Genomic DNA, 19,307 nt, shown 5'->3' with positions numbered 1-19,307 from the left:
CTCAATGCCACATGTTGTCTTTCATGGACGTAGAGTGTAAAGGGTTTTGTCAAGTCCGGTAAACCCAGGGCAGGGGCTCTCATCCACTCAGTTTTAATAGAGTTGAACTCCTTTCTGCATTCTGGTGTCCATTCCAGAGTTTCTCCAGGTTCTTTAATAGCAGCATATCAATCAAACTGAAATTGGGTATCCACAGACTGCACCATCTGGCCATTCCTAACAATCCTCGCAATTCCTTTTTTGATCGGGGGTGCGGGGGAGCTATTCGACAAATAGTTGCTTTTCGTTCTGCTCTCAATTCTCTTCTTCCTTGAGAAATTACAAACCCCAAGTAAGTTCAGTCCTTGCTCTGAGCAAGATGTCATCCACATATTGCAACAAAGTGATGGAAGGATTCTTACCTTGCCCATCTTCCAGTTGTTTAGCAAGTACATTACCAAACTGTGTCGGGCTATTCTTGAATCCTTGTGGTAACACAGTCCAGTAAAGCTGTATTTTCCTCCTGGTGGTAGGGGTCTCCCATTCAAAGGCAAATATTTTCTGACTTTCTTCTTCTAAGGGAATGCAAAAGAATGCGTCTTTTAAATCCAATACAGTAAAATATACCTTATTCTCAGGAACAGCAGAGAGTAAGGTATATGGATTAGGTACCACAAGATGCATGTCAACAGTAATCTTATTAATTTCTCTCAAATCTTCTACCAGTCAATATTCTTGGGTTCGGGGCTTCTTAACCGGTAAGATGGGAGTATTATATTCTGATTGGCACTCCCACAACAGACCAAATTGCATAAAAGTGTTGATTAATGATTCCAAGCCCACCCTGGCTTCTAATATCATAGCATATTTCCTTATCGGCTGAGCTCCCAGTTTCAACTCTATTTTTACTGGAATGGCGTTCTTGGCTCGTCCTGGTTTCTTAGAAGCCCACACTAGGGATATCACAGCATCCAGGATTTCTTCTGGGATCCTGATCCTCTCTTCTCCTTAGTCAGCAGACACAATTGGGCCTTCCATGCAGTCTCCTCAGGCACACGTAGCTGAATAGACTTATCAGAGAACGTTAGTTGAGCCTTTAATTTGCACAATAAGTTGCATCCCAATAATGGTAGAGGGCATTCTGGCATATATAGAAATTCATGAATCAATGTAGTTTTTTCAATTGTACATTCCATAGGTTTTAAAAATGGCCTAAGGGCTCGTTTTCCCGTGACCCCAACAATTGGCATGTAAATTTTACTTTAAGGGTCCTTCTACAACTAGTTACTACAGAGTGTGTTGCTCCACTATCTACTAAGAAATCTATAACTTCATTCCCCAGCTTTACTGGAACCAGGGGATCAGCTGGGGAGATCTTAATACTTTCCCCTGGTCCTCTTCGTTCAGAGTTAGAGGTTCCCAACATAATCAGGTTAACAACTGTCTCTTGCCCCCTTTTCTCCGTAGATTCAACAAACAGTTTTTCCCTCCGGTACATTAATTTTTCCAACGTCTCTTCTTTTTACAAAAAGCACACTGGTTAGGGCCCAAAGGGGCACGGTTCGAGGGATTCTGTCTTCACCCTACCCTGTTCCATCTGCTTCCTCCTCTCTCTCTGCCTGAATTTTCAGCGATTGCAGCTGCTAGCAATGCGGCTTGTAATTTTATTCCTTTCTGTTTTTCTTTAAGTTTTTCTCTTTTTTCTTTCTCATCTCTATTATTGTATACCTTGTACTCTCTTTCAATTAATTGTAATGCAGACATTTCCCCAGCTCCATCTACTCGCTGCAGTTCTTTCTAATATCAGAGGCCGATTGTCTCATACCTCTATTAGCCTCATCTTCTGGATCTAAATCCATCCATCTATGAGCAGTTTCACAGAATCTTTCATAAAAGGCCGAGGGATTCTTCTTTGACCCCTGCCTTATTTAATGTTTACACATCTTCAGCCTCCCCACAGTCCTTAAAACATTCCTTTCCTTTTTCACATCTTTCACAACAGTTCTTTTTCTTTCTTTTCCCATTAGCACTTCCTGCTAACATACACATTCCATTTGCATCATTCATCATCAATTTACACTTCTTTTGCCACTCAGGATGTTGCCTCAGAGTAAAGAACATATCAGCATACAATACCTTATCTCATTTTCCTTCCCTCCTTAGAAACAGCATTAATTGCAATAAAGTATTATAATTAAAAGTTCAATTCATTGGCCACTTTTCTACATCTTCTAGTTTTTATAATGGCCACCATTGATTACAATACTTAATTAGATCATTTATTTCTGTGGTCCCTCCAGGGGATCCTGCAATTTGTCTCTAATGTGTTAAAATACAACCCAAAGGTGATTTTCTTAAAATTGCCCCACCCATTTTACACACGAGAAATCACACAAACAAACAAACTTTTCGCAAAACAACACCACCACAAATATTCAATCACTATAACAATAAACAATACCTTTACACAAAACAATTGAAGGGGACTCGAACCCCTGTGTTACTCTCAGCAAACAGACAAACATTTACAATAGTTACTGTGGGCTTATTCAGATTTTACCTTAAGCGGGGACTCTAACCCCTTCCAAACCAAGAGGGGACTCTAACCCCTTTTGAACCAAATGGGGACTCTAACCCTTACCAAATGGGGAGTCTAACCCCTACACGGGTTCTTAAGCCAACCCTGGGGAGCTTTCATTGCGACTGATGGGCAGGTAACCAAATTCCTGAAAGAATGTCTTAATACTCACAATTAGTGGTCTTTGCCTAGGGGCTCTTTGGTCCGGGGATTGGGAGAAATCCTCTCCGAGAATCCCTCAGTGCCGGCTGAGATTCCGCGATCCCAGGATCTGTCGAGGCTCAATAGCGATGTCCCATCTGGGGTGCCAAAACTGTTACCATAAGTTGGTGAAATAAGAACTCTCTAAGACTCGATTTCAGAGTTTTAGAAAGCAGGCATTCTTTAATGGGTGCCGGGCACACAGGGGATCGCTCCACCTAGGGTGCGCACCAAATCACTCAACCATAGAAGTTATATACAATTAGAGTACACATATTCATTACATTTCCAAGAAATAATTTAAATATTTATGTTATTTCCCAGAATTTGTTAACATATGCAAAAGTCTTTGACGCATGCACCCTCGTGTTCATTGGTGTTCTTTCAGGGTCCTCTGGTGGTCGTCGATAGTCTTCCTCGCAGTGTCCTTTAGTTGAACTCAGTCTTTACGCATGCTCAGTTTTAACCCTTGGCTTAATTAGCACAGTTCTCATTAGCACAAAGTAGCTTAGGCTGGCACAAGCCCCTTACCTATTCTACTCAAGATACAGGGTTAGCTCCCTCATCTATTTTACGCAGAATACGAAGTTTGAAGGCCTTTTTATCTACTGAATGTCTGGCCTATCTATTCATAAAGCATTCCTAACCCATCTACATCATTTCAACCGAAGAATCATATGTCTCTTCACTGTTCCTTTGTAATTGGTATCAGTACCAAATCCATGGCAAGGAGATCTGTGTCTGCCCTGGCTCTTAGTGCATGGTCTGAATAGGAAGTGAGGCTTAAAACTTTGCTGCCCAAGCACGGCTAAGAATGTATGTGCTGTGCAGCTGCCTTTGAAGCACACTAATATCCACCAGTAATACTTCTGTAAGACTCAAGCCCCTAGCTCACAAGGGTGCCAAGGAATGCTGTGCACCCTCTCTTTTTTTTGGGTCAGGATACTCTGCTGAGTCAAATGAATAAAAAGATAGTCTGAGCAAGAAGCACTGAAACACATGCAAATATAGACACCTCTGGTGGGAACTCTCTCTCCTACTCAAGGAGTCCAGCGTGGTCTCTTACATGTGATCTAGTTACAAGCGGAGCAAGCTCTAAAGTGTGATCTCTTTGACCAGCTGCTCCCGTAAGAAGGGAGGAATCACCTCCTCAGCTCCACTGGCTGTATTGGCTAGCACTCCACTGACTGAAGGAGCCAAAGGGAACTACTTCAGATGCAGACACCCAATTTCTACACACTCATGTTCAGTCAAAAGATCTGTCTTTCGTGTAATGTGCTTGTGACATTCTTTAATACGTACCTTCTGAAAAGGTAATTATCTCAAAAAAAACCTCATCAGGATATCTACATTTAATTTGCAAGAAAATTAGTACTGTTACATTTTAAACTCACTTAAAACCAGGACTGTAAATCTATGTTAAAGTATCTAACAAAATAACCTGACTTGGAAAAGCACTTAGTAATTCCTACCCACACTGGTGGAAGGGGGAAGCTCTTGGCTTCAATTTGGAGCTCTGAAACAGATTTCCAGGGGAAGAAAGGACAGAAAGGGGTGTCACGGCAGGACCTAAAAGAGCTGGGGTGCTCTAAGATGACTTTGAGTCTCCATCCTCTTCAATCCTTGGCTTAATTCAGAGCAGTCTGAAGGCTGTTTTATGTTACAAATACAGGCAATATCTCCTGCCTTTCCTGCACCTTAGTCCTGCTTGAAAATATCACTGATACGGGCTTATGCAAACCAGGCTACAGTTGAGAGTGCACACTTCATTCAGCTCAGGTTTTCTCATCATCAGAGCGAATTAGAAGATACCTTGTGGACGCAGCTTGGCCTTTGCTCATAAGCAAGCTGCCTGGGTGGAAGATTTTTAGTAGCATTGGTTTCCCTTTTCTTCCTCATTTCTATGTCACAAGTAGCCTGTCAAAGAATTTAACACCACATAAAACACTGATTCAATACTTGCATAACCTGATCCCCAAGGAAACTATTATCAGACAGATAAACAAGACATGCAGGGTGGAGGGAGCCTGCATACATAAACAATGCAAAAGACATTATCTGCTGTGAGGTATTTTCAGCTGTTATTGCAGCATGCCCCAGTGTAAGTATGACAATTATCTACTGGGACTAGAAGAGAGTAATACCACAAACTGGAATTGGTTTTGGTTCATCCACCTGTCTTTTTTCATCTTCTCCAGTCCAATGCAATGGAGATTTCTTTTTTAAAAAAGAAAATAAGCTACCTTATAGGTAAAGATGAGTTAAATATAGGTCTCTTGGCCTTCTGCTACTCTTTCAGTCCTCAATCTCTTCTTTCTCCATTCTTTTTTTCCCCATGACAAATATGATTTTAATAACTACAATGTTCAGTACATAACTTTGCTTCTTATTCCATCACAGTTGGTGGAAGCAAAACATGTTAATTTATCACTGTTCATCCTAGTGACTCTCATGGGCCCTAGACTTTGTTCAGTCTAGGGCCAACATCCAAGATTTGGGAGTGAATGATTATAGTTACAGACAGAGCAAAGAATCCAGTCAAGGTTGAACTACTGCCCTGACTTTCATCCCACCTTTTTCAGACTTGTTGAATTTGGGGTCTGTCCTGAGTGAATTTCCATTCCATTTCCTTTAAAGAAATTCTGCTTAACTTTGGCATGTGAGCAGTACTCATATACCCATTTTGTGTTCTCATAATCTGTGTATCTTGACCATAGCTCAATGGATTTCATTAACATGGTCACACTGGATCATCTAGATCTGCATTATGCATCCAATAATGTACCGTAGTAGATGCCTGGGTGAAAAGTAGTATGGCAACCTATGTAGTAGTACTTCCCTAGCTACACCTTCCTAGCTACTAGCAAAGTGCAGCTGAGCAAGTAGCAGTATCTTAGTGTGGATACTTTTTGGATTTTCTTCCATGAATTTGTTCAATTGCTTTCTTAAATTAATTTGCAAATTTGGCATCCACAACATATCAAAGCACTAAGTTCTTTTGTTCAGGGTGCTTCTGTTAGTAGCATTTCCAATGCTAAAGGATTCAAGGCCACTGTGAAGAAGTTAAGTTCACCATAATGTCAAGTTGCTGAAGTTTCCCTATATGGGGAGGAAAGAGACTCTGATCACAGGAATTTGCTTTGCAGTTTGTCTGGAAAATCAACACTTATTTGAATGTGAGAAAAACTATGACATAATTTGGTTTAATCTAAGTTAGCCAAGATTGGAAAAACAGACAGGGGTTTAGCAGGTTTTAGGCAGGATGGTAACAATAGGAGAGAAACCACAGGTAGAATCCCACTATTGAAATCAATGCCTTTTTCAGAAATCAAACCTTTGCTTCAACATCCAAATGTCACATTTAATTCATAGTTTCTCCTTTGTGAAAGGGGGATGAACATTTATTTCCAACTATATGCAAGTTCACCCTTCCTCTGCTCATTGCACATTTTTTACTCTCTTTTACTGGTTTCAGTGAGATACTTACTTGAAACACACCTCATTTCATAATTCCCAACCCAGTTACTTCCCACTACAAGTTAGCCTAAATCAAAGATAGCATCATTTAAATGGTTCTCCACATGAGGAAAACATAGATTATTAGTTTGCTTGAAAAAACGTGCTCCACTTTCACATGAGAATATGGAGGGGCATATTCACTACTACTAAAAGGCAAGCATTTGCTATATCTGGCATGATATAATCCAAAATACTGCAATTAACTTTTTTCAACAGCACAATATTTCAGATATGAACACAGGTTCACTCCTGAAGTGGGCTCACATCTGAAGTCAGTATGGCCATGGCGGACTCTTCTTTTAGCTTCCTTGCTCTGAACCATGCTTATTCAGGCTACATTCTCATAAATCAAGTTTACATGTACTGGTTTGTTTGTAAGTTGACATTCAAGGAGAAAGTCCTTAATGCTGTTAAAAACCATCTATTTGCTGTAGATGATACTCAGAAAAGAGTGAAAGCATGATACAAATGGTTGAATTGTCATTCTTGACATTAACTCAGGGAAATCCTTAAATTGTAAAGGAACAAAAATTTTTTAAAAGTAAAAATAGCTTATTTTGCTTTTTCTCCTCCTCAATACTACTACCTAATGTACTGCGCTGAGTATAGCCCATGACTGAAGACATTTTCCCTGAATGTACCATAATTTTACTATTGAAATTTTTAATTACAATTGGCTTTTAAAAGACATTAACAAAACCCTTACCAGTATCAATTTAACATTGTTTGTTTATAAAGAAGTGGAAGCAATTTACTTTTATGTCACCCGTGGTTCCTTAATTACTGCAGTGCACAAGGAGGTTGGTGACTGCAGACAGCTGCAGACCTCCCAGTGAGCAAGCTGTTAGTCACCCTGTAACGGGCGGCTGACAGGTATGTCAGCATGCCAGGAGTGACCTGTCAGGCAGCAGACAGCTTCTGAAGACCACCACGGACAACAAAACTATGCCTCTGTCCAGTTAACCTTTCTTTTAAGCTTTTTTAACTCTTCCCAATCCACCACCACACCTTGCGATACTCCTGCCTTGCTCAGTTGCTAGTGTCTCTGCAAAGCTGGTGTAAATCACTCTAGTCCTCATAGCACTGCTATGAAAAGAAGAGGGATTGAAACTGTACCAAGGCTTGCTGCCCCAGAGGTCTACACAGAAGACTATGGACATGGGGGAAAACTGGTCCCCTTTTCTTTCCTTGTATAAATACACAGACCAGTTTTGCCACCCCACCCAGAGTCTAGGACTTCAGGGCATCACATTTTTTTTTGTTCAAAATTCACCATCCACTGTGATTTCACTCTGGCATAACTCACACTGTCAGGTGTTGAGCAACAAATGATGAGAGCTGAGCCATCCTTATTCAGTAATGTTTTAATGCCACTTTGCACAGGCATCAGTGACTCAAGGAGGTGGAAGGTCAAGGCCAAGCAGCTTTAAGGGAAGTTTCCCCTGATTTACAGAATGAGGAAGTACAATTATTTTTAATTCTCATGAAAAGCATTTAAAATAATTCAACATAAATAAATTTTAAAAAAAGTAACACGGGCAATTCTGAAAGGGTCTTGAGATACTTCTTTGCTCCAAATGATTGTAGTCTTGTTCAGTCTAGATGAGACTGCACCAGTTGGCCCAGGGCCTGGAGTCAAAAAACAGTACAGATGCAGAAGAACAGATGAAGGACAAGCAATTTCTCTGCCTCCATCCACCTAGAAAGAATGGTGACACATGCCATGAGCTACTTCAAAGTGATATTAAAAAAAAAAAAATTGTCCTGCTGCCTTTGCCCTATAGGAGATGGCAATGTGATGCTCAGCTGTGTGATGTTCACACACTGCGGAACAGGGAACTGCCACTCTGGTACAGCAATTTCCTTGCCTTGCCAGTGGTATTCTACCCACCTCTGGGAACTCCTGTTTGACATCTAGTTTATTCCTTAGGACATAACTGCCCCCTATTTATGTAAGCCAGGGGCTAGTCCTGCTGGTGTACAGCCCTGTTTTTGCCTGTGTGTGACTTCACATCCTTCTGAACTCACAGCTTTGTATGAAGTACAATATGCACCTATTATTTTATAATGGTAGGGCTCACCTGTCTTAAAGATATGATTTGTGATTAATTTTCAAATAAAAATGGCCACAGTATGCTCCAAATAAATTACAATGTCCGTCCCCCCCCCCAATAAAGGTTTTTCTTCAAAATCACAGATGCTAACTGAACATGCCTTAAGAATGCTACTCTGCTCTTAATGATGTCAAAAAATGATGCTCCTGGTAATGCCATGCATATACATAATTGCTTTCAGTCCCATTAATCCCATTGTTTGCGCTCTTGCCGTTCTTGGCGCTCATGTTCCAGAGATCGGTAGGATTGCTGCTGTTTGTCCTTTCATTTTCTAGTCAAAAGCCTCGAGTCATAAACATCTTCTCACACATGCTTTCTGAATTTACCACAGTGGTTCCTGACTTCTACGCCTGCACTTGAGAAGTGCTTGTTAGTGGAGAAAGAACTGACCTATTGTTTATGCATACAAAAGTCCTATTACATAACAACTAACTTAAAGTGACTGAAATTAACTTCATGTAGCAAAGCATAGAGCCATAATGAAATCATCAGACCTAACAGAAACCTTTCAGCCTGATTTTCTTCCCCTTAAAAATAGGATTTCATCAAAACATCAAAATGGTTATGGCTTTTTATAACATTAATGAAGTTTTCTAATTGTTCATGAAAATTGTTATAGAAAACATTTCTATTCAACTTGACTTTGGAAGTTTTAGAAGACAAAAGGAGGACAAACTCCTAAGAAAACTCAGTACATGTACCAAAGTCCCTGGGACAGAGCAGGACACTTGCTTGGGTGGATGTTTCTTACCGATCTGGGCAAGAGTGGGGCTGGCACAAGACTTTTAGAAGCACAGACATAAATCCCAAAAGTCTTTCTTCCCTACTAATTTCAGGATTTAAAAAACAGAACAATAAAAATGAATTATATTGCTTGGACAGAGTGTTTTGTCTCCACACTTGTGTCAAAGGTCTCTGTGTTTTATCCAGGTGTGATTCACAACTGCTGATTCCCCCTCTGCACTGGGTGTTACTGAGTGCTAAGATTATGGGAAACTGGCTTGCAAGGACAGGACAGAAAACAAGGATTTAAAATCAAAACAAACTGAATACTTTTTTCCACAAGCCTGAAAATGTTTCCCTCTGTGTTTTATGTGTACAGCTCCTACCATCATGCAATTGACTCTTGACTCTAAGTAGTTCATGCTTAGGACTGTAATACTACGTACATAACCTACTAGCTCCTTGTCGTGGTTTAACCCCAGCCAGCAACTAAGCACTACACAGTTGCTCTCTCACTCTCCCCTGCGGTGGGATGTGGGAGAGAATCAGAAGGGTAAAAGTGAAAAAACTCTTGGGTTGAGATAAAGACAGTTTAATAAGTAAAGCAAAAGTCGTGCATGCAAGCAAAGCAAAACAAGGAATTAATTCACTACTTCCCATCAGCAGGCAGGTGTTCAGCCATCTCCAGGAAAGCAGGGCTCTATCGCATGTAATGATTACTTGGGAAGACAAAACACCATCACTCTGAACGTTCCCCCCTTCCTTCTTCTTCCTCCAGCTTTATACGCTGAGCATGACACCATATGGTATGGAATATCCCTTTGGTTAGTTGGGGGTCAGCTGTTCCGGGTGTGTCCCCTCCCAACTCCTTGTGCATCCCTAGCCTACTGGCTGGTGGGGTGGTGTAAGAAGCAGGAGAGGCCTTGACTCTGTGTAATCGCTGCTCAGTAATAATGAAAACATCCCTGTGTTATCAACACTGTTTTCAGCACAAATCCAAAACATAGCCCCATACTAGCTACTATGAAGAAGATTAACTATCCCAGCCAAACCCAGCACACTCCTACATAACCACTCTAACTAATTTTAAAAACACTGGCTTTGTTTTACATTAAGGTAGATTCATTACATGCTTCACTGTAAAGCAGTTTTTCTGATCTGAAATCAGTCTCACGGCTATCGAATGAAGGCTTCTTCCATGGTCCAGCCGGCTTGGCACATTAGTGCTGTGAAGTTCGCACTTGGGTTACGGTCTGAGTCATCCCTCTTCACCTGCCTGTTATCCCTGGGCTTTTACTTTCAAGCCAATGAAGGGATGGCTTGAATACTGGCCACAAAGAAGTTGATGAAAACTTTGGTGCACTGCAAGTAGGATTTCAAATCTGTGGCTTCATTTGGAGTGAAATAGGGCTTGTTTGGACCCTGCTTTCACTTTCAATTAATGGTAGCCCTGCTGTGCATTTGCTTGTTATGTGATTCAGCTGTAAGATACCATGGATACCGCTTTGCAATGAAATCCAGAGCCTTTGATATCTTCAGCGCTTGCCTGGACAAGACCCTCAGAAACTTGATCTAACTGTGTGAACTACATGCCTCCAGAGGTCCCTTCCCACCCAAATCTTGCTATGATTCTGTCAGGGCTTTTCCCATCACATATAAGAAAAGATTATTTAAGGTAGAAAGAGGTCTGTTCTTTATGTGGCACACCAACTCTGCTTTATCACAGATAAGCATATTTTTCACTAATGTAACTCGCAGGTCAGGAGTTTTAATCTATTCTCCACCTTGCAGTAGGGTCAGGAAAACTACAGAGGTATTTCTAAGGAAAAGTGAGGCATGGCTCCAATAATTTTATGCAAGGAAATAATTCAATGAAAACCTACCGAAAAGGTTGAAGCCCTGTTAAGCATGCAGATAAAGCAAAGTATGACATTTACCTAAAATGTGATAATTAATGAGCAAATGTATCATTCTGAAATAAATTTGGCAGTGTGGTCACACTAAGTTCACAGCACTATTTGACCCAAAGTAGCTGACTTAATTTTTCTTTTTTCACTTTAAATATAAAATCATGTAAAATCAACACAGTTTCCCTGAAGGTCCCATGTCACTGCATAAATTGAAGATATTACAGGCTCTGGATTTCACAGGCAGGGTAGAAATGTGGTTCTGACTAAACAGGAAGATCTATCTTCCTGTTAGAAAGATCTATCTTCCTGATAGAAATTAATACAGATCAATTAAAGTCAGTGTAAATACATCAGTTCATAAAAAATGAAGATCTGTATTTGGAGGTTTCTTCGGCTACTCCCAATTATCAATCCAGGAAACTGGGTGTTTGTTGGCATTGAAAAATAGGGCTGCTCAGTTATTACTAATGAAACATGAAAGCTTTTAAAGAAGAAATGTCAACAGTGCAAACAGCTGTGAAAGCTGAGGCTGCAGCCCCAGTACTGACAGGTTCTGGTAGAAATACCCATGCAGGGTATTCCCAAACTAGCTTTTCACTCTGCCTGTTCCCAGGACAAACAGCACGTGGCCTGCCCGTTCTGCTGGCATAAGTACACGTAGCAATGTTGTCAACAACAGTGGGACCCGATAGGTCTTTTAAAAAGATCATGCCTTGATCCTGCATGCCAGTTTCACACTTCATACTCCTTTTTCCTTTCTTCCCTGCCCCATCATGCATTCTGTCTTATTGTCCAAAACAGGGCACCTCACTTTTCTGCTTGTGTGTACTTCTCTTTCTCTCCCTGGGAGATGTAATTACCTTCCTCTACTACATACAAGCCACCTAGTGCCAGAGTCAGATCTTGCCTTGCTCATCTTGTCTTCTAAGGGGTCTTTAAACCAGGGGAATTTGCATTGCACTCATCAGTCTGCCTTGCTCAAGATTGCTATTGGGGGTAGAATTTCCCTCCTGGCACCTTGGTAACTCACCAGATTATCTCATGGACTTCAAGAGGAAGCTCAGATCACAGCTGTGTGACTCATTTCCCACTCAGTTTGTGAACCTAGTAGCTCAGAAAGCAGATGGTGGACTGTCCAAGACTGGCTAGGAAAGTGAAAGGATGTTCAACAAAATCTAAATCTTTTCACCAAAATCTATGTTTATCTAACTGAAGCTTCAGACCAAAGTACTATCAGGATATTCACTCCAGACTTTTTCCTACTTGCAGCCCATGATGACCTGGAAGACAGAAGTACAGTTGATATCACTCCTGCAGGTCCTTTCTGACCTAAATTATTCTATGATTCTATGATATCATCCATGTTCTAATAATGCCCTTGACATGAAAGCTCTGTGAGGTACAAAGGCTTTCAGCATTGAAGGCCTGACAAGGGAGGTTTCCTCATTGAACTGAGCAATGATTCTATGGAAAGGATAGACTTATCCCACTGTGAATTGAATTATTGTTGAAGACAGTGATTATCTGGCATATTTGGCAAGTAATTTGATTTCTTTTTTCTTTCTCAATATCAGTTTTATATCTCATTTGTGATGTTGGCAGACAGATGACCGTCTGGCTTCTGTGGCAGAGCTGTAGGCATGAATCATTCCTTACTTGATGGCTCAGCTTCATTAACATCAGTTGCATGCAAGAGGCATGAGTAAATGTTGCTTATTTCATAGCTGGTCATGCACGTGGTGTAGGCTGCCAGGAGTGGTTTGCTGAGAGGAATAAAAGTTACAAGCATTGCTTCCTCCCACCCCTGCTTAAGATCAGGAAGATTTTGTGACATGATCTTTATTCTCATGCTTTAAATAGGGGAACTACTAGAGCAGGCATCCCAACATCTGTATTAAACCCCACACTTGCCACCTTCTCCTCCTTCCCAGTGTCCTTTTTGGATTGCCACCTCCTCAGCGTACCTGGACACCATCTTCCTCACCCACTCAATCATGACCCTCAGGGCTCTACCACATCTCCCTGTTGTCCCACCTACTCCAGATCCAGCAGTGGTGTGATGATGCTCAAGCCAAGGACACTGGCACAGCTCTATCTGTGGGAAATCCACGACATGCTTTGTTGTTCCTTATCCTTCACACCGGTTCAGTACCCTAGCAAAGTATGAGCAACTTGGGAATGTAGCAAAACTGACTGGGATCTCTCAAAGCTCCCTTTGGGTCTTTCTTTCTCTGACATTGATGCAACATATCCCTTTTGAAGAGGATTGAAATATACTATTTGAGGTAGAAGAAGTGCTTCAGGCAAAAATCCAACTGAGCTGAATGTCAATTGAATTTGGGATTTGCATTCAGGAGGAAAGATCCTACCCTCTGGGAAGCACCCTAGAGGGAAAAAGAGGCCTGGATGCTCTCAGTGAGCAAACACTCTTCTGTCTTCCCTTCCTTCTTCCTCAGCCATTTTCCCATGAAGGAAAGCTACATGAGCCCTTTTCTGAATGTCACACCACTGGCAGCTCTGATCTCTGCTTCATTGAGGAGAGATGTGGTCAAACCCTGTATACTGAGTCCTCCCTGACTGAACCATAGCACAACTGCTGACTGGGGAGGATCACATGGGATAAAGCCTGGGCTTTTATCCTCACTTCTAAGATGTGCTGCATGAAGCCTTAAAGGGAACTTTCCCCTCATCTGTCACTGCTGGTACTAAGTTTGGGAGTGCCTGGCTGCTGACAGCACTGCCTGGTAAGGTACTATTATTTCTGCTCCCTTGGTCAAGCAGTTCTAAGTTTGGCTGGGCCACCGTAGAAGACAAGGAGGGAATCAGGGTGGGAGGCACGAGCAAGGGACTAGAGACCCAGAGGAGGAAGGTATGGGGAAGGCTCTGTCCTCTGTGTTTTCCTCTGGGCAGGACAGAAATAATCACACATTTCACATCACCAATACAGGTGCAGCCACACGGTCCCCTGTTCTCAAAAAAGGTAGCCAGCTGTGCTATGATTTTTTAGGTTGGATCTCCAGGATGGAATGAGATCAAAGAGCTATGCATGGATGTTGCAGGGAACATGTGTTACTCAGCACACCTGCAGGTCAAGACAGGGGCTGCCATTCCCTCCCAGGAGAGTTCGATATATGCAGGTGGTCTGCCCAGAAGCACCGACTCCGTGTAGGATGTGAAAGGTGAGGTGCCTTTTACTTTTGTTCCCTACTGCTATGCGCCTCATGGAAACAACAGGAAATCTGCTTGAGTAAGCACTTCAGGATAGAGCCACTTGTTTGTTAGCATCACCGTAATGCAAGGTCTTGCAACATCAACACAGTGCACAACTGTGTCTTCCTCAAGGCTGCCTCAGACTTCACAGAACAGTTACCTGTTCCCCATGAACAAACTGTGCAGCCAGGTGTCCATTTCAAAGGTGATAAATAGTTACACCAAACATCCAAAATTAGCAGCAATATTTCTGATTTTAAGGATGCCTGATAACTAATCAATAATCAATACCCAGACATCACCACGTTCTTTGGTAATAGAACTTAAATAGCCCTTCCTGTGTGGTGTGACAACACCCAGCCCCCCCCAGACCCTTCAGTCTCTGAAATCATTAGTAGGGACAAGCAGGCTCTTTAAAAGCAGTTTCTAGCAGCTGGATAAAAGTAATCAGTCTAATCTGCATTTTGCCAATGCCTCTTTTAACGGAAAGAAGCCTGAGGGAAATAGCCTGAAACAAGGGACATAAAATAAAACAGAAGGATTATATCTTCTTTTCCTGTCCCTCACTGGCACTCTTTCTTTCAACTTCAAATGGCCATTCCTTTATGTCTTCATTCGTGTTATAACTCTGAGTCTCACATAATTAGCCCCTAATTAGTGAATCTGTTATTGTCTCATCATTTTAAAATTTGTTTTTCTCTCCTTAAGCAATCCCCTTGTAGTGGGTTGACCCTACCTAGAGTCCAGGTGCCCATGTATTACTCCCCTTCTCAGCTGGACAGGGGACAGAAAATATAACGAAAGGCTCATGGGTCAGGATAAGGACAGGGAGAGATCAATTACTGTTACCATCAAAACAGACTCGACTTGGGGAAATTAGTTTAATTTATTGCCAATCAAATCATAATAGGGTAATGAGAAATAAAAACTAAGTCTTAAAACACCTTCCCCCCACTCCTCCCTTCTTCCTGGACTTAACATTACTCCCAATTTTCTCTACCTCCTCCCCGCCATGGCACAGGGGGACAGGGTATGGGGGTTGTGGTCAGTTCATCACACATTGTTTCTGTCGCTCCTTCCTCCTCAGGGGGAGGACTCCTCACATTCTTCCCCTGCTCCAGCATGGGGTCCCTCTCACAGGAGACAGTCCCTCACAAACTTCTTCAACGTGAGTCCTTCCCGCGGGCTACAGTTCTTCATGAACTGCTCCAGCGTGGGTCCCTTCCACAGGGTTCAGTTCTTCGGGAATAGACTGCTCCAGCCTAAGTCCCCCACAGGGTCACATGTCCTGCCAGCAAACCTGCTCCAGCATGGGTTCCTCTCTCTCCATGGGTCCACAGGTCCTACCAGGAGCCTGCTCCAGCGTGAGCTTCCCACAGGGTCACAGCCTCTTTCAGGCGCATCCACCTGCTCTAGTGTGGGGTCCTCCATGGGCTGCAGGTGGATATCTACTCCATTTTTAACCTCCTTGAGCTGCAGGTGGACAGTCTGCCTCACCATGGTCTTCAACACAGGCTGCAGGGGAATCTCTGCTCCGGTGCCTGGAGCACCTTCTCCCCCTCCTTCACTGACCTTGGTGTCTGCATAGTTGTTTCTCTCACATATTCTCACCCCTCTCTCCGGCTGCAATTGCACAGTTTTTTTTCCCCTTCTTAAATATGTTATCACAGAGGTGCTACCACTGTTGCTGATTGGCTTGGTCTTGGCCAGCAGTGGGACCACCCTTGGACATAGGGGAAGCTTCTAGCAGCTTCTCACAGAAACCACCCCTGTAACCCCCCCTGCTACCAAAACCTTGCCACACAAATTCAACACACCCCACCAAATACAGTACCTGCAGGGTAAAGATAATTTTGTTCTTTCTAAAACAAAAAGTAAACCTTCCTCAATGTAGTCTGGCCCAGATGTTGGAGAACTTCCTTTTTACAAAGGTGTCCCCCACGAAGGTCACAGTGATATGGCTGAGTGGTATGGGACTGTGAAACTGGAACCTTAATTTTAAAAACTTGATCCTAATGGCCATGAAAATATATAAAAATGAATGGTTCGGTTTTCAAAAGCACTCTGCATCCAGAGTGCTTGAAGGAACTTTCTGTTGCCAAAGAAGTAATTTGGGCATGAGGATATTCAGCAATTTTGACACTGATACCAAATGTATTTGGAAGCCTAATCAGAAATTCAGGAGGGAATTTTTCAAATGTGTCCACCCCATTATGTACGCAAGACACTCTTCAAAAGGCAATGGAAGGACAATTCCCTTTTGATAATGAGACAGAGAGATTCAGGTGACTTGGGCACTTTTGAAAACTTCACTACTAAAGGTTCAATTTAGGTTCTTGTATTTAAAAATCTTGGCTAAGATCATTCAGATGACTAAATACAGAGCAGAGGGAATAGTTTTGGGAAAATGATGGCCATAATTCCATAAAGCAATCTATTACATTATCATTTCTATAATGGATGACATCACCTTTCTGACTCATCTTACTTGATGTGGCTGTAATGCTTGAAGAGGATTTCATTGTTAAGCTATAGAAGGTTCCCTCATACATCAAACCTGGAGGAGGGCTGTCATTTCCCCCCATCATTCAGTCTTTTCATTCTCTCCACATGGAGCCAATCAATTGAAAGACAATATCCTCCAACATCTCAAACTGCTGTTACTCTCCACACAATGTCATGTTGTGTCTTTAATTCCAGCTGTCTCCATTTTTACCATAAGTTACTGGCAACGTATCAATATTTGACAAAAATTTAGGCTGCATAGCAGCCTTCTAAGACTTTTTATGTAAAACATGATTCCTTGCATTCTCTGTGGACCACTGAGATGAAATGTTGTAAGTGATGTTAAAAAAAGGAGCGTCTTGGCAATACCAACTCCTCATTTGTAACAGAGACTGAGAAAATCTGATACTTAAAATGGGAGGTAGGCAATTCACTGCTCTGATGTTGGCTCAAGTTAACATTTGGTTCTCAGTGTTCATGAAATATGACAAGCCAATCACTTTCCAAACAGCACATGGTGTGGTAATACAGAAAATCCTGGAGCCGGAAGGTATATTTTCACGGCACAGCTTAGAAACTTTTGGGAAAGTCCGGAAGTATGTTAGTCAGCCTGTTGCTTCATGAATCCCAAGAATGTCTGGACCCTATTTCATCTCAGATTGCAGATGACCCATTACTCTGTTCTATGCTGCTTTCTTTGTTCATGTTCATGTATATTGGTATGACACCTCAAAACATTTGTCTCATTGGGTGAGCTCATATAGATCTTTTGCCTGCAGCCTGGAGTTTGGCACACACCAACTTTGGACTGAAGCACAGGTATAGCACGTGCACTACTAATGGCTTGGCCAAGGTTCCCCCACTAGGAGGTTTCTTCTTCCTTGCTATATTTCCTTCCTAGTTACTTTTACGTTTTCCCAGACAATAAAGTGATGAGCAAGCATAATAACCAATATAGTACTATACTGCCTTCAGCACTGACTGGGTAATGATGAAGAGCTGTAAAATTGTTACAGGACAGTATTTTAATGTGCATAAATAACTAGGCATGTATCTGATATCCACCTGCTCCACCTCTACTGCTTCCTTTCTTTATGCATGACGTCATCCAGCAGATGGAAATCCAGCTTTAGGCCAATTTTTCTACAAGGTCCATCACTTACCATCATGTCCTTTCCTTTAAGGATGCCACAGGTATTTTAAATGTTATGTAATGGAAAACAGGTCTGGAAGAGAATGCTAGAGGCCATCCAATGTGGCAACTGTCTTAAGCATGATCAAATATACATAAACCGTTTCTGATACATGTTTGCCTTTGCTGTTCTTGAAAATTTCCAGTGGTGCAAATTCAACAGCCACTCAAGGCAACCCCTCACAGGGCCACACTCCCTGTTCTATCAGAAAGGCCTTCCAAACTGTCTGCTACATTGAACAAAACAAAGCAACCTTTCCCATTTTTACCTTCCTTGGCATTCTCTGATTAAACAGTCATTTTTTCCTTATAGGTGATGTTTACTGATCATCTGATCTTTCTGATTTCTTTCCTCTGTATTCTTCCCAAAACAAGGCCCTAGACAGGGTGGGGTCTTAATTTATTGTTATAAATTGTAATAACTGTTATAACCATTTACACAACTTTGTGGATCCACTGTCATGGTACTTGCACTATCATTTTGAGCACAGCTCAGCATTATTCTGGCCCTTCCTTCTGCTGCATTTACTCAACATAGAGAATTTTTGCCAAATCCACCTGCAAGTTATCGTTTAAGCTAAGAAATAATTTGAAAAATCAAAAATGACTAAAAGTACAAGCACGATTTGTCTTAATAAAGTATTTACTGTTTAGGTTACTTCTATCAACCAAGAAAATAATATGAAGGACTCCAAAGGAATCTCCAAAGGAAAAAAAATCCAGCTGTCATTACTACACAAGTTCCTATGAAGGAAAACACTATGTAATAAATTATTCAGGCAATTATAAACTAGTGAGAATTGTTTCTCCTTATTATTATTTGTACTAGCCTCATGTCTGAAGGCCAAAGGTTTTATATATGTATATGCGTGTGTGTGCAAGTGTGTGTGTGCGTGTGTGTGTATGCATATATTTGAATGGTTAAATAGTCAGGAAGAACTATCTCTATTTTCATGGTCCTAAAAAAAGTTTTTAAAAGTCTGGTGCTACCTGCAGTAACCATACATATCATAATATCAGGGCCATAGAGAAGCTGGATTCTTAGTCCTCCTCCATCATCACAGCCAAAAACTCACTTTACCTCTTTGGTTCTGCTGTCGTAGGGTCATCCCTTGACTCATAAAAATTGTTTTTATTCCATACTTTAATACACTTATACTGAAATATTTTCCTCTTAGCTATGAAAGTACAGAAAGAGGTATGACAAGGAAAATTAAGTCCTATTTATGCAATCATAATCCTTCCCTTCTATGCATTCATTTTTCTTCACCTCTGGCAAAGCTTCTTGACTCAAACCACCTTTGAAGCCATCTTCCTTTGAAACAAAACCCCTTCTTCACCCATTATAAAAAATAGGAAAGTAAAAAAGTTGTCAG

This window comes from Calonectris borealis, chromosome 4, assembly GCF_964195595.1.
Source record: "Calonectris borealis chromosome 4, bCalBor7.hap1.2, whole genome shotgun sequence".
In the NCBI taxonomy this organism is placed as follows: domain Eukaryota; kingdom Metazoa; phylum Chordata; class Aves; order Procellariiformes; family Procellariidae; genus Calonectris; species Calonectris borealis.
This window is presented reverse-complemented; position numbering follows the sequence as displayed.